Source organism: Rattus norvegicus, chromosome 3 (genome assembly GCF_036323735.1).
Source record: "Rattus norvegicus strain BN/NHsdMcwi chromosome 3, GRCr8, whole genome shotgun sequence".
NCBI lineage: Eukaryota > Metazoa > Chordata > Mammalia > Rodentia > Muridae > Rattus > Rattus norvegicus.
This window is the reverse complement of record NC_086021.1, coordinates 170,576,937-170,593,710: the sequence shown is the minus strand read 5'-3', so window position 1 is coordinate 170,593,710 and position 16,774 is coordinate 170,576,937. Positions and strand designations below refer to the sequence as shown.

Sequence of the window (16,774 nt, the reverse complement as noted above, 5' to 3'; positions counted from 1 at the left end):
GCCAGCACACTGCTCAGCCCTGGCATTTATACATAGATGCTCAGTAGCCGTTTCCTGAAGAAGTAAATGAACAACAGGAAAATGCCTCTTAAAATTCTGACACCTCTTAATCCCAGTTGTCTGTATTCCGAGCCCCTATAGTACTTTCCAAAGCATCTTTGTGCATATTTTGAGTTTGTCTAAGGGCCAAGAGATCTGAAGTATTTTTTCCATAGTCTGACTTGGCCCCAGAAGTTGACAAAAGTATATCTCATTAGAGGCTATTTGAATAGAAATTATAGCCTTGTTCTTGGAACGTGGACTTGAGAGCACTTCATAAGACAATCGCTGCTAAATATCTGAAGAGGAACACCCTTATTGGCTTCTAAAAGCCCATCTCAGGTCAAAGTAACCTAAATTCCTCTCGATACAATTAGAACCTCAATAGGTTGAGAGAAACAACGAGCTTCCAAGAACATGAGGACCTTAAAGGAATGATAAATAGCACCACTGGAGGTCGGAGAGGGCCGAGGGGGAGGGTAGGTGGAATCCTAAAGCACATGGAGCACAAAGCCTCCCAGGCTAGGTGGAGACCAGTCAGCCAGTTGCCCACTCAAGAGAGCAGGAAGCTAGCACAGAACAGTCAGCTTCCTCTGGGTTGTCCTTTGTACTTTTCTGTTCTTTCTGGTTCAGCTGAGGAACAGGCAGGGGCTCATGGACTCCATCACTCAGGCTTCCATACTTTCTTAATAACTGTTCTTCCTGGATGTAATTTCTTCTTTCTTCACCTCCTTCCTGTCTCCTCTCCATTTTACACACACACACACACACACACACACACACACACACACACACACAAACACACAAGATGGGAAGAGAGGAGGAGGCAGAGAAAGTTGGAGACATTGAGAGAGACAAGGAAATATGCAGAGAGAATTATCACTTTGTCTAATTTCTCAAACCATGTCCAGAAGTCAAACCAGGAATATACAATGAACGTATGGTGTGGCCAGAGGAAAATGAGGGCAAGTGACTCAAGTGGTCAGGATGGGCTGCTCTCTTGGAGTTTATGAAAAGTTTCCTCTTCCTCCTTGACCAGTGCTCAGGCTTTCAAATCCTTGTTTGCTCTGGAGAAACAAAGGAAAACAAACAAACAACAACAACAACAAAAACCCAAAACGTCTCTGACTTGTCTGTAATTATTTACAGTTCTGTTCCTTCTTGTCTTGTCTTCTCAGCTCTGAGAATCTTAAGGCCATAATAAAAATCAGGTCCTCACCATGTCAATGTTTCAAAGCATTGAGGACAAGAAGAGATCAACATCATCTAACAAATGCATGAGCGTAAAACAAAGAAGGAAGGAGAAGATAACCCAGGTGGTTGATCTAGTCCGTATGTGGAAGCAGCATAGAAATAACAGGAAACAAAGGTTTCAGTGTATTTTTTTAAAGTCCTTTACAAAAAAATAAAAGATTATCAAAGGATGGAGATCTAAGAGCTTCAGTTTACTACCGCCTTCTGCAACCTGCTCCATGAAAGGCTCAGGAAAAGGGCCATAGCTGGTGTGGAGGGGTGCTTTTCCAAAGCTTCCTTTGCCACAGTCTGTCTAGGTGACTTCTGAGAAAGGAGAATGAAGAAGACAGACCAAATCTTGTCCGTAGACAAGTCCGTACCAGATGATGTGCCTCCAGGCACAGTTGTCCACAGAAGCAAGCTGTAGCCCCTGACTTGGACGACATCTGTTGTTTTTACTTGTTCCGAGTCTTTGCTTTTCTTTTGTTTTAAGATGAACCCTCCTGTAGCCTAACCTAGTTTCAACTTACTATAGAGCTGAAGCTGTCCTTGAGCTCTCAACTTCCCTACCTCTGGCTCCCTGAGATTATAGGAATGTGCCAGCTTGTCCGTATTCAGCATCTCTTCTGCTCTGCTTCTTACCCACCTCGCCCCATGAAGGAGCCAATACATTAATGGCTGTTCCCTAAAGAGGCTAGAATTCCAAAGAGGGAGAAAGAATGTAGATAGAGCCAGAAAAGAGGGATGAGAGGAGAAACAAGATAAATAATTTGACCTCCCTCTAACTATCCCACCAATTTAGACCACACAAAGGACCCACATGGACCCTCACCTCAGCATATCTCTACCACAAATACCAATAGAGAGATCGAAGATTCCTTAGAACTCAGTTAAAGACAGCTAACTAGAATAATCACCCCCACTCCCCACCAATGTTGACATGCTATGAGGCTAACATGGAGAAAATTCCACTCAGTTCATTGGCACTGTTGGGTAGTGGTTTAGCAATTCCATTTTATGAAATTATCATCTCCCTAACATACAAAATATCTCTTCACAAGTCCTGATTCATTCTTCAAATGGGCTGATTTTTAAATCAGCTTTCACCCCCCACAATAACATTTCACAATAGCTTTCACCCCAAAATAACATAAACTAGTTCTTCAAAACAGGTTTTTGTGATGAGCCTGGTTCTTCCAACCTTACCCCAGTGAGTACAGGACACGGGAATGAGAAGACAAGAAATTGTTCTCTGGTTTCCCCTGCTATGCTACCTGTTCAAGGTCATAGGGCCCTTTTGCCTAGGAGTTCACTCATCCTGAGAGAAATTAGTTTTAAGCCATGAGAACTTACTTTCCAAGGTATGTCCCTATATTTAATACCTCCCTGTGGCCACCAAGTTCAGTAACCTGTTCATCGGTGACCTATGGTTCAGTGGTCTTCATCATATTCGTGGATCAGAGACTGAACCCTAACCTCAGACCCCAGACCGACTTCTGAACCAGCACAGACTTGTGTCCCCAAATGATTCATACATGTGCTGGAAGACATATCACTTCCTCTCTAAACACCTCATGAATTTGTCTCCCTCATCGTTCGAATCACAGTGAAGTAAGACAAAGATGAGGTCTCATTCCATTTTCTTTCCTAAATGCCAAAATAGGCACTATTTATTTAAATAGATGTTAAGTAAATGTTAATTAAATCCATGAAGGAAAAAATTGAATGAATAGATGAGTGAATGAATGAATGAATGAATGGTGTAAACTGGTTCCAGGTAAAAATGGTTGGCCTATTCTGGTCTTCCATTAACAGGTCAATATCTCAAGAGATGGGGACAAGTCTGTTTTAAAGTGTCCATCACTCATGTCTACTCCTGGGAGCTTCAAGCTCTCCTTCCTGTGACTTATCAATAGTCCTGCCATTGGGCTTAACTGTATAGTAGACGGATCCTCCAGAGTTAAATGACAGGCAATTGAAAACTAATGAGGTGAGAAATGTTCCCACTGTGAGTGTCCACAGCTAAGCTTGTCACACCTCTGGTATTCCAGGAAAGGTCTCTGGAGGTCCCCCAAAGGAAGAGGTAGCAAGGGAGAAAAACACAGCAAACACCCAGGTTTTAGAAGAAGGCCAGTGCACTCTCCTTCCTGTTTGTCACTGTGGCTTTGTCATCCCACCAGCAGAAAGAGGCAACCTGTGGTGCACCTCGAGCTCTACTTCATGATTAATGATCCAGAAAATTCTCAAAAGCACAGAGTATGAATTCTACTCCAGATTCTTTGATTGTGAGAAGCAGAATCTGGATTTTTTTTTTAAATGTATTCAAGAAAAGATCTCAGCTGACATAATTATTCCCAGGGCCAATGCTCTAACTTAAAAGTTGGTAAGCTGTGATCTGAAAGGCACAAAGAGCTCACTACTTTCTTTGGAAAATGAGGGTTCATGGGTGCATAGCCATACCTCCTTCATGTGCATTCTGCTTGTGGCTCCTTTCTCCCCGCAGGAGTAGAGTTGACTAGGAACCCCAAAGGCTAGAATACTTGTTTTGTAGCCCTTTATAGATAGCTCTTCTACCCATTGTTCTAAGACAAAACTGAGCTTAGACTTATCTGGAGTTAAAGCCAAAAACTCACACTGTTCTTTGAGGAGGAGGAGGGAGCTCATCATTCATATAGAAAGCCAGGACTTACCAGGCCTAAGAGCTCAGGCTCCTGGAGACGGCACTGTGTGTGATTGACAGGCAGAGCTGCAAGGTAAGGGTCTGAGGTTGAAGTCCCATGAGATGGTCTCATTTGAAAAATTAGACTCTTGTTCTCAACCTACAATGAGGAATGTGGAGGGTGACAGAGATGAGTGAAATGTGGAATGACAGAGATGAGTCAGCCCTCTTGGTTGACTTTGGTATTGCTATTTGATTTGTCTTGGTAGGTTTTTTTTTTCTTTAAAATCTTTATTGTTTTGAGAATTTTATGTATGTATGTAATGTGGTGTAATCAAGTCTACCTCCCATTACCTCTCCTCCAATCCCCCTACCCCATCTCACCATTAATCCCACCCAACTACGTGTGTTCTTTTTTTTTTTTAACCCACCAAGTGTACTTAGTGCTGCCTGCATGTTCCTGGGTATAGGGACATCTACTAGGTCATGGGTAGCCTCTGGGAGTAGGGATAGGGCTCATCCTTAAAGGAAACGAACTGTCCCTCTCCCAGCAGCCACCAATGGCAGTGGTTTCTCAGCTAGATATGAAAACTCCATAACCACCTGCACCCCCATGCTGGGATTTTTGTCTGGCTTGGTTCTCGCATCCTATCATAACCTCTCTGAGTTCCTGCGTGCTACTACTCTGTTAGGTCTGGAAAGCACTGCTTCAGTGAGTTCACCATTCACAGCCTCTGGCTCTTAATCTTTCCACTCTCTCTTCTGAGATGATCCTTGGGAGGAGGGTGTGATCCAGCTGTCCTAGTTAGGGATGAAGCTTCTTGTTTTTTAAATGTCTACAACCCAACAACTACTGTCAACAAACAACTATGAAATGGTGAGAGAAGAGAGGGGAGCAGTCTTGCAGGGAAGGGAACAGCGATTCAGAACTCCAGAGGCTTCAAAATTCAAAATTAAGAAAATAGAGTCACTAATGCTGGGCTACAGCCAAGGTACCCAAGGGCATAGATCACCCGAGATCATCTGCCTTGTCAATCACTCTGTGGACCTAAGACCTCTTCATCTCATGGAAGGACACCATCTGCCCTCTACTTAGAAGTAGACAGAGCTGGCAGGGTGACAGTGTTCACACAGAAGACAAGGATCCGAGCCTGGTGGATCCAGAGTGGCTAGCTGTGCATTAGAGAGCTTTAGCCAGCTGCCATTTTGGAGCCTCTCAGGAGACCATCTGTGCCAAACCTGGTATCTGCCCAGCCTTCCCAGTCCACCAGGGTACATTATCCCAGATGTTCAGGGGCAAACTGCAGTCAACTCTAGGAGTCCAGGCAGATTTGCATTGATTAAAAAGACTTGAAACACACACACACACACACACACACACACACACACACACACACACATACACACACACACACATCAATCAATGTAATCTGTACAGCTGGCAAATGAAACCAGACCTCAGGGAAATTCCAGATCAAATATATCCACCAGAAGCCAAACAATCTGGGGGATTTGTCTGAAATAGCTGTTGGCACCAGAGAGTTGGGGTCACGTGACCTCCCACAAACATCCTACACTAGGTCCCTGGATAGGAAAGCAACTCACTACGTGAGAAAAACTCGGACTCGTGACTCTGATATGGTATCGAAGCATAGTTTAGTTCGGTTTGTATACATGGGCCAATCAGTCACAAATCTGCGTGGAAACCCTCAGGAATTAAGGGGTACGTCGTGTCATCTCCTGTTTCCCTTTCCTCTGGCCCCTCAATTCAGTAAGTTTACCACCAGTCCTCAAAGAATAGGATAGCCACCATGTTTACTGCCAGTCCTCAAAGAATAGGATAGCCACGATGACTGCTGGGTGTCCCTGGCCTCACAATCTACCCTCCCAGGGGGCGTGGCTAAGTTTAGAAGGCTGAGGACCACAAAAATCCACTGAAGAAAGGCGAGACAGTGACACACCGAGAGCTAGACTCTTCAAAGCAAGGCGGAGGGGAATTCTCCCAATCCGTTTACCTCTCTACTTGCATTTACCACGTTTTCCTGTGGTGCCGCTGAGGTTACCATCCCAACAGACTTCTACTCCCAGTTCAGCATCTCAGCATCTCTGCTTGCAGGAACTTGGGTCAGTCCCCCTCCCACTCCGTCTAACTGTGCTCAGACACCCGCCCACTTTTGATCCACAAGTGACAAGCAGGGTTGGTTGTGCCCGTGCAGGGACTCTGGCGATTCGGAGATAGGATCAGCGCATTTCTCAGCGTCTTGTAAATAATCTCAGAGCCTCTCCTGTGCGATGCATTTGCAGCAGCTAGGCGAGCTATCGTTCCCCATTTACTTCTCACCAGGTGGCACTGATGAGGGCTTTTCTCCGCCTAGTTGAGCTGGCGCTTCTCAATAGGGAGGACTATCTTCATAAATTTGTGTTTTTGGATCACCCACAGCTCAAAGCCCTGCTTTTGGTGTGTCAGTAATAACTGGCAGGTCTCTCTCAGGGGCACAGTGACTCAATCACGGACGCAGTAGGCCTTGCTCCTAAGCACAGCATCACAGCTCAGCCCACATTCTCCTCTGTGATTCAGGACCGAGAACATCTTCTGCTCAGCCCGGAGCTCTAGTCACTGCCCCCTAATGTCTCTTTGTGCGATTAACTAGACAACTAAGTTCAACTTACAACTAGAAATAGACATATTCCTTCAAAAAAAAAAGAAAGAAAGAAAGAAAAAGAAAAGCTCGCAGGGATGCTATGAGTCAGAGGGCACACATTGTGTTGAAGATGAAGAAAAAAAAAAGTCGGCTAAGAAAATATCTAGTTGGTAGCAGGCTTGCCTATAAGTGTATGGGCTGGAGCTTGATAGCTCGATGCCCAAAACCTACACAAAAAAGCCAGGGATGATGGCGTGTGCCAGTTACCCCAATACTGGAGAGACGGAGCAATAGGTCCATTGGGCCTACTGGCCAGCTTGTTTAAGCTGAACTGGAAGCTTGTTTAAGCTGAGCTGGTGAAAGATCCTGTACCAAAAGCAAAACAGTAAAAAGCAGCCAGGAAATAGCCCCCAAGTTTGCCCACACAGGAGCATGTGCCACACGCACACGAGTATGCCCGCATAGAATTTAGATGAGGCGCGCACCACCAAGACTCCATGTCTAATAAGGGAGACTGCGCAACGGTGTGCAGAGCTCAGAGCCACTGAAAGTACAGATCACAGAAAGCCTTCTTTAGTTCCAAGCGGAGCCCTCCCCTTCCCAGATTTGTGACCCAAGGCAATCTGACAGTTGGTACTCGAATCAGAAAACATGACATACGCGTTCCTTTTTATCACAATATCAGACAAACAACTAAAGAAGGTTGCTTTAGCTCACACTTGAGAGGGTGTGGTCTACTATGGTGGGAAAGGCAAATGGAGCAGCAAATTCATATCAGGGGAGGGAAAAAGAAAGGGGAACACTGGGACTCCTGGCTTTGTCCTTTAATTCCATGCAAGACCCTGTCCCAGGGAAACAACTACCCATATTCAAGACAGTCTTTCTCCCTCGGACATCCAGAAACACTCCCACAGACACACAGAGAGGGTGTACCCCAGTCTGTTCTAAGTCCAGTCAGGCTGGTAAAGGAGTGTACCCATTCCATCTCCTCAGAACTTAACACTCCTGCTTGGATTTGTTTGTAAATGGTCTCAGTCCTCTGGAGGCGATCAGGTGTCCCAAGAAACAGACTCTGCATCTCTAGAGATCAATGACAGGGGACATTTCTCTCCTGGTTGTAGGACAGTTGTGGAAATGCAGAAATGGCAAAGGGGTATGGCTGAGGCCCACACAGTGGTAGTGAGAAATGGTTATTCGGGGTGCTCAGCAAACACCTTTGGAGTTCTCGGGGAATTTACTAAGGGGATGCAGAAAGAATAATCCAACTTGGGCCTACAAATAGCAAGCCATCCATTCCATGTAGACCTACAACACGACTCTGCCCGAGTGCAGGCTGGTGAAGGACCCAGGAGAGTCTGAGTTATGAAGACCACACAGGGGGCATGGACTTACCTTCTGCTATTCCCTTGTCGACTTGCAAATGGACTCTGATTGCCCTCTAAGAGCCAGCCTTTCTTCCTTTCCCTTTCTTTGGGATAAGATTACCCAGGTTCCTTTTGAGTTTCTCCTCGGCTCTGAAATCCCAAGTGGAGAGTCTCAAAACCCCAGTGGGATAGTGGTGGTACTTGTGAAAAGTTGCCTCCTAAAATGTTTACCTCATGACCAGTCATCTGTAGTGTCAGCAAACTCCCCAAGAGCTTACACTGAGGAATAGCTTGAGGAAAAGGAGGCATCCTTATTTTGGGTTGGGGGAGTGGCAAATAGGCCCTGGGGATAGATTTTTTTTTTAGAGGTTATGTTTTACAAAAGAAGGTTTGTATTTCCTTTCTGAAGTCTGTTTATGGAACTTGCCTTGAGTCTAGCAAAAATTGTCTAAGTGCTAACGGAGGGTCATGTGGTTTAATTACAAACAGATAATGGACTCCATTTAAATCTTCTTTGATTTTATAGTCAAGACCCATTTGTCTCTAAGGGAACCAAAAGACATAAGCAATGTCTTCTGGAAGGTAGTTGTGGTGGTTTGAATAGGCTTGGCCCACAGGAACTGAAACTGTGAGGATGGGTAGTAAGGGTGGGTCTGACCTTGTTGGAAGAAGCGTGTCACTGTGGGGATGGGCTTTGAGGTCCTATGCTCAAACTCTACCCAATGCAGAAGAGTCCTCTCTGTGCTGCCTTTGGATCAATATGTAGAACTCTCAGCTCTTTCTCCAGCACCATGTCCGACTACAGGCTGCTATGCTTCCTGCCATGATGGTAATGGGCTGAACCTCTGAAACTGTAAGCCAATCCCAATTCAATGTTGACACTTATAAGAATTGCCTTGGTCATGGTGTCTCTTCACAGAAATAAAACACAAACTAAGACAGTAGTCATGATTTTTCTGGGCACTTATTATATTCAGGCAACTTCAATATGCATTGTTAAATGTAAACCTTGAGGAAAGTTAGTTACAGTTATCATGTGTTTGTTTCCAAGAAGTCAAGACTCTTCACACTGTGCTGTACACATGTATAGAAATGTCACAATGAAGCCAGTTTCTTGTTATTATTGAAATGCAGTAAGAGGGAAAATGTAGTGAAGAGTCTAATCTAAAGCCACAGAGCTAAAGGCTGGTCCAGGTATAGTTTGCTAAGGAACAAACTACATGCCCTAAAATTTAGTGCATTTTGTTATGTTCATGAACTCTAGAAAAAGAGGAAGGGTGGGTGATATGTGCTCCTGGATGACTGAGGTTTTAGCTGAGAACTCTGCAAGGCAAAAGATTAGATGGCTACTGGTTGGTATCATCTGGAGGCATCTTGACTTACGTGTCTGGTGTTAATTATAATGGTTGTCAGTATGGACCTATGTAACAGTCAGTCAGAATCCCTGCACATGGACCATTCATGTATCTTGAACTCCTTCACAACATAGTAGCCTTGGCCTTCCTACACAATCGCACAAGGTGCAAAATGAGAGTGTCTCAGAAAAGCCAGGAAGAGGCATTATCACCTTGGAAACCACATACCTTCCTATCCATCCCACCCTGCAAGGCAACCTCTCACTAAGGTCAATCATGATTCAAAGTGAAGGAATATGGACCCCCACCTATCAGTGGAAAGAGCCTCAGAGAATTCAGAGGGATGTTTTAAAGTGTAGGCATGACAGAGGCAAATTCTGGGCCTACAAGAAGTGCTGACTTTCCACTAAGAAAACACCAGGTTCTGATTTTGTTGTGATTCCTTCTAGGTCTTTTCTTAGGCCCCTTCAGTGTGTTCCGATTCTCTGCGGTGCTAAGTGTGTTATGACTTACTGTTGTTTGCTGTTTTGTAAGGAAGGGCTACATAGCTTGAAAGCCTGAGCTACAAACTACATAATCCAATGGGTGAACCAGCTATCCATCCTGCCTCCTACTGTGTTCCTCCCCTGGGCCAACTCAAGAGAACGTTGAAATCTTTTGCAGAGCAAGTCTTGGGCAACTGTATATATTGAGACAGAGCCAGGAGGGGTTTACACATGTCAGAGAGAGTCCTGGAAATAGTCATCATATAAAATGTGAAGCCAATCCTCAATATATAAAGGTAACAGCCATGAGTCTGAAGGGCCACAAGGGCCCACTGTCATCCAGAAAAAAATGATTGACAAATCTTCCCGGTGAGCCAGCAAGCCTAGCTACTTAGTGAAAGACCCAAGTTTTAGGATTTTTGTCTATGTCCAAAACTGTAGGGTGTGGATTTTCATATCCTGAGCTTACAGGAAGCTTATGAATCCCAATGTTGACACTTAGAAACACTGAGAAGTTATAAAGGCTACCAAATGCCTGCCATGGGAGATCATACTACCTGTCCACATTAGCTCTCCACAGAGAATGAGCAAAGGCAGTCAAATTGCCATGGAGCAGTGCAAGTGGGGCTGGCCATGTGATCAGGATATGTTACAAAAGGCCTGGCAGTCTGCCTTTGAGCGAATCCTGGACATAGAAGCTGGCACGTTCTGGAACAGCTCAGGAAACCATGCTCTGGAATTGATATACATCCTCAACCAGCATAGGCTTGTTCCTCCAGGCATCACCGTGTGAGAGGACAGGGCTGGGCTTAGTACCTTCCTCTTCATCGCTTGCCACAGAAAGGCTGTATTTCTAAACATCACTCAGTGAGCTGTACAAGATCATGTCTGCTTCTGGTCCCCGCGGTGTTATATAGCTAGACAGCATTGTGTGCTTAGAGCAAACACCGCTGGGCTGTGTTGACCCCAAACAAGTGACCTGTCTACGCGAAGCTTCTACTTTCAGATTGGAGAGCCTTGGCAGGGCTGAAGTAAGAATTAGTCAAGATGATATAAGTCAGTGTCTGGCGTACATGTGCCAATTTTATGTGACACACTGACAGTATTAGGTGGCCTATATCATCACAGGGAATGCTGGGATCCAGCTACCATGGATGCCCTGGAGCAAATGAGGAACTCTATCAGAGAGGTGCTGGGTCCCTCGGGCACACTTCTGTGGCTGCAGGCAGATACAGGAATCCTGTAGCCCCCTTCCACGCTATCCCTAACACACTTAAACACACACACATTTTCATGTGATACCCTTTTGATGTGTACGTGTATCCAGCAATGTTCTGTCCCAATCTAGCAAAACGAATTGATCAAGAGTCAATACAGTTGCTAATTATGGGACCCACACTGAAAAAAATGATAGGGGGGACGAAGAAGGAAGAAGAGGCCCTTGATGGGTGCCAGTAATGAGGTGTCACTGGTCCCCACTGTAAGTCACTCATAAACATGACCTCACATCTGCAGCTGTCAGCATCCCCACCAGAGCTTAATGAGCTACTCTTTCCTGCCCCGGGGTTAATGTCAAAAGCTGATCATGCTCTCTGCTGAGAGAGGCGATGCCTGATGGTTGGTGAGTTTCATCTACAAATAACCCCATTCTCTCAGGAAATGCGTTTCTCCCCAACTCCTGGCAAGGCATGCACTGGCTTTCCCTATCTGAGCCACCCAGTGCACGACAGAGTTCAGCACCTGTAGCCTCTTCCCTAGAGCACTTGAGTGGATAAAAAGATTAGCCAGGCCTGACTCTGAAGCTTGACTCCAAGACAGGAGACTCAGCATCTGCCTCTTCATGACTGACTCTTCTGTCACTTTTCACAGTCTGAGTGACAGCTATGTAATCCTCACATGTCCCATCTGAGAACTGGGGACAATAATAGTACTGGGGAAAAAACAAACAAGCAAACAAAAACCACCTTCCAACTAGCACAGGACACCCTGCTCCTCCATTGTGTTTTCCCAGCGGGGAGCCACTCTATGGCGGTGTTTATCCCCCTTACTGTTGAGCACATATACTTCATATATTCTCACTATCACAGAGATGGTCTTGTCTTTCCATTGACAGGTTAGCCTTTTTTAAAATATCATTTGCTGATAGGGAGGATAATGACTTCTCCAGATGTCCTCATCCCCCAGATCTGTTAAATTACTGACAGAAAAGGAAAGGAAAGGAAAGGAAAGGAAAGGAAAGGAAAGGAAAGGAAAGGAAAGGAAAGGAAAAAGAAAGAAAGAAAGAAAGAAAGAAAGAAAGAAAGAAAGAAAGAAAGAAAGAAAGAAAGGAAGAAAGAAAGAAAGAGAAAGTAGATTAAGTTTGCTAATAAGATTACAGAGACCACAGTGAATGGTCCAAGTGGACCCAGTGTAATCATGGTCATCTTTAAAAGATAAAGAAGGAAGATGGCTTTGAAGGTAGAACATGAGCAAGTTGTGGGCAGCTTCTAGAAGCTGGAGAAGTGAGGGTGGGGGGAATATGCCTTCCCCTTTAGCTTCTAGAGAAGGCAGACTCCTCACTCCTTGGTGGAAACTACATCGAACTCCTGGCCCTAGATTGTCAATATAATAAAGTCATGTTGCTGTAAGTCATCATGACTGTACTGATTTATCATAGCAATTGTAGGAGAGGAATACCAGCATATCTCTCATTTGGGGGTTCTGTAAGGATTAATGAAGTTCTTACAGGTAAGTTCTTACAGGTAAATATATGAAGTGATGTCTTTAATCCCACCACCCAGGTTGTAGAAGCAGGCAGATCTCTGTAAATTTGATACTAGCCTGGTCTACAGAATGAGTTCCAGACCAGATAGTTCTGGCTCTATAGTGAGACTCTGTTTTTAAAAGGGGGGAGAGATTATAATTGTAATTGTTTTATCAACTCTTCGTTATAGAGTTTTCTATTTTCTTCCTGCTTATGACCATTTTCAAACTATGGCCAGCAAGCAGAGTGAGAGAAACAAAAGCTGACCTTTATGAGTGTTTCCCATAACTGAGCCCTAGGCAGGGCACCATGACCAGTACCTGATGTGTGTTCTTTTAGATGGCATGTGTCTGGAATGACTTCATCTGGAAAACCAGAGCAAGCCTGAGTCTCAAATGTTCATATAATCCCAGTTACGAGTCACCAGCCATTTGGGGCATCCACTCCCAGTGCTCAGCTCTTCTCAAACATAAGCTTTTCCACAGCAGCTATCAGCCAAGGATGCTGAAGAGCCCAGCCTCTGTTCTATCCAGGCTCCCAAGCTCTTGGCCCACTCCTCATCTTGGAAATCAAACATTCTATGTTGTCCTTGTTTATCTGGCTCTTTAGTTCATTGTGACCTCTCTGGGGATGAGGAGAACAGCTGTTTACCCCGCCTGGTTCTGACATGTAGATCTCAGTAAGGCTTCGTTACATGAATGAGGGGTGAGATTACAAATCAGTTTTATTTGTTTCTCTAAAATAATGATCTCTCCACCACAAGGCTAAGCAGGTTGGGCCTTTTCCATTGCTCATCTTCTTCCCAGCCTTATCCATGGCAGTCAGATCTGATTTCACCAGCCACTGCTACTGGAGCTTAAAGCAAATCTCATTAAACTTCTTAATGATGAATAAATCAATTATCTCACTTTGGCTTGTCCAGTGGTAAGGATAAAGCTAGACTATGCTGTGGTAACAAATTAATCCTGAAGTCAGTGGCTTAGCAATGCAGATGTCCGTTTCTCAGTTCCAGTGTGTGACCATAGTGGCCCTTACAAAGAGCTCTGCTCCATATAGTCACCTAGAGACCCAGAGTGATAAAAACTTCAACATCTTGCAGCTGCAACGCCTGGAACACACGATCTTCTGGGTGACCACAGAAGGGCAAAATGAGAGCATAGTAGGTCTTACCCCATTCTCCTCTGCTCTACATTTTAGCCCAGAAGTAGTACAACTTTTCTCTACTTATAGTTCATTAGTTAAGGATGATTACATATTGCCTATAATTGGAAAGGAAGCTGGGGAAGTATTTTTATGGGCCCATCAGGAGGAAAAAGGTGATCAGTATCGTCTACTGAAGGAATGTCATTAATATGCCTCCTTAAAGGAACATCTTGTCTAGAACAGTGTGTCCAAAAACACAATGGAGAAGCATCACTATGGCTTTTGTCTACAAACTAAGATTCTTGACTAGAGATGTGGCTCCATTGGTAGCTTGCTTACCTAATCTGCACAAGGCCATGTGATTAACTGCTAGCATTTCATAACCAGGCACGGGGCCATTTATCTACAGCCTTCCTATGTGAGAGGTGAAGGGAAAAGAATCAGGACTCCATGGTCATTCTCACTACGTTGAAAGTTGGAGGGTAGCCTGGACTACATGAGACACTAACTTAAAAAGACAAAAACAAAATGAAACAATGACAACAAAAACCCCTCATATTCTTGAAGTATATAGCCCGGTGGAAGAGCATTTGCTTAGCTTCAGCCTCTGCCATCCATCCTCAGCATCAAGGGGATTTGGATTTGTCATTTCCACTTCCCCCTACCCTGGCTTGATTTGGTGGGATTTGTGGGGGAAGCTTAGATGTTTTTGGCACATTCCCCACGTACTGCAGGTGCTCTCTGTACATACTATGAGAAGCGATGTACAATAACTCGATCCAGCCATTTCCTTTTAAGATAGGTAGAGTTCTGGAGTGGTCCCACTGAGCTCTCTGAAGGCATGTACTCTCATATAGATTGCTCTAAAAGGCAGTAGATTTGAATAACCTAGAACAACATACTTGGCTGGGTTCTGTTTCAGATATGCTTGAAGGGCCAATGCAACTGAAGACGTGCAAGCTCTGTTACAAAGAAAACTGCAGTCCTGGGATGTTGCCCATCCCCCATGCAGGTACCTGTTCAGTTATGAGGACTGTGATCTCAGACAGAATTCAAGTGTTCTGTAGCCATTTCCTTCAACTTGAAACATTTTTCATGGGAGTGCAGGGGAAGGGGTGTATAGTAATACTAAGGAAGTGAATAAAACTTACAAGGCCCAGGAAGATCCTGAAACCTACATGGAGACTCTCTGCTTGGTGGAGCTGTCTAAAACTGTGCAGAAACTCTGGACAGGCTGCACTTGTGATCAACCAAGCACGCGATGGCTTTTGATGGGATGCCTGCTTAAAAGTTATTGTGCTTCTGTCCCTTTACCCATACTTCTACAAATAACTGCCAATAAACTCACTGGTTGATCAAGTAAAGTGTAGAATCATCTCATTGGTGTGTGAGCAATGACTTATCCGGGGTCAACAGACATTTGTCCACATCTCTCCAGGAAAAGTCACATAGCAACAAGCTTCTAGGAGCCAGAATATAAACCAAAATAGCATAAAGATTTTTTAAAAAATGATTGGCTCTAAGATTGATGGCAATGGGTTAATAAAATAATACCCTAAAACAGAGGTACATTATCTCATGCAACATATAAAGACACATTTAACTTTGCAGCATCTGGTCTAATGGAAGTACTTTTCCTTCAAAAGAATAGGTCTGATGAGCAAATATCTAGCAGCCAAAGTAAGCAAGATCCCAAGGATCACTCAGAAGAGAGACAATTATGAGCTATTCTATCCTTGAGAGGTGATATGAAGAAAGAGGAGTTATGGGGAACACCCAGAGAGAGGAGAGAGAAAGGGTGCTTGGCAAGGGAATGAAAAATACCACAAAAAAAGGACATTTAGTTTATTGTATGTTTTACTATGTGGGTGCAACTGTACTAAGCTCTATGAAATTCTCTGGGATCACCAATGATTGACAGGGTAGCTTTTCTTTGTAAGGGGTCTAAATCCTATGTCAAGAATAGAAAACACATCAGGTAGTCCTCAGGGGTCATATGGAAGAGTGAAGAATAGAATTGAGCAAACCAGAGGGGTCAAGAACACCACAAGAAGACCTATAAAACCAACTAACTTGGGCCGATGGGTGCTCATGGAGACTGAATCACCAACCAACAAGCATTCAGGGGCTGGACCTAGGCCCCCTACACATTTGTACTAGATGTGCAACTTGGACTTCAGGTGGGTTCCCTAACAAGTGGAGCAGAGCCTGTCTTGGACTCCCCACTGGATCCCCTTCCCCTACCTGGACCTTGTTGGGCCTCAGAGGGAGACCCGCTGCTGTGACTTGATATCCCAGAGTCGGGTAATACCCAAGGAGGGCTTCTCCTTCTCTGAAGAGAAGGCAAGAGAGTAATGAGAGAGGGACTTGTAAGGGTGAGACTTGGAGAAGGAGGGTGCAATCAGAATGTAAAGTGAATACAAAAATAAAAGATAAACATAAAAAGAGTAGAAAGCCAATTCAAGCAAGCCATTCTCCCAGCTTTGTGTAGTATCCTTGACAGCCTACAGGCATTAGACTTAAAAAATAGTACCCAAAGAACTGCTGCCCCTGGATGTAGAAGGAGCAGAAAGCAGCACCTGGCAGGACTGTGAATGAGCCATCAGCTGTACAGGATGGGACGTGTGAGACTTGCTGAGGAATGCAGGTCAAGTGGTAGCCTAATGTTTGAGTGGGGAATTAGAGGATTACAGAGGCAAAAAGATCACCTGGAGTATACCATACGTGTAAATAAATGGGCATAGGAATTAAGTCGTAGTAACAGGAACAATGAATAATAAAAAACATGTGGACCTACTATGTGTGCGCCTTGTATTTAGCACTTTACATATATTAATTTATCCTCCAAATAATCCATAATGTGGTTATATTTTTACTTCTCTTTTATGGAAACCTGAATCCAGAAAGAGTGAATTACTCAAGGTTATGCAGCCAGCACTGGCAGAGTCATGATTTGAGTTTAGACAGCATGCCTTCAAGGTCTATGTTCTAAACCACTGCCCTTTAATATATGTAAAAGTGTTTTACTAAATAAATTGTAGAGTGCTGAACGATGCAATGTATCACTAGGCTCCTGGCTGTCTAGACAAGGTATTAAAGCAGAAGAAAGTT

At 44.3% G+C, this 16,774-nt stretch overlaps 1 long non-coding RNA gene across 1 annotated transcript; it reads right to left on the bottom strand.

Moving 5' to 3' along the window:
- Nucleotides 1–907: 907 nt before the first annotated feature.
- LOC120101777 (uncharacterized) lies at nucleotides 908–6,416 on the bottom strand. The gene is made up of 3 exons (XR_005502694.2): nucleotides 5,713–6,416; nucleotides 3,963–4,091; nucleotides 908–1,106 (listed from the first exon to the last, which is right to left on the bottom strand). It is a non-coding gene; the product is annotated as an uncharacterized LOC120101777 (long non-coding RNA).
- Nucleotides 6,417–16,774: the final 10,358 nt, after the last annotated feature.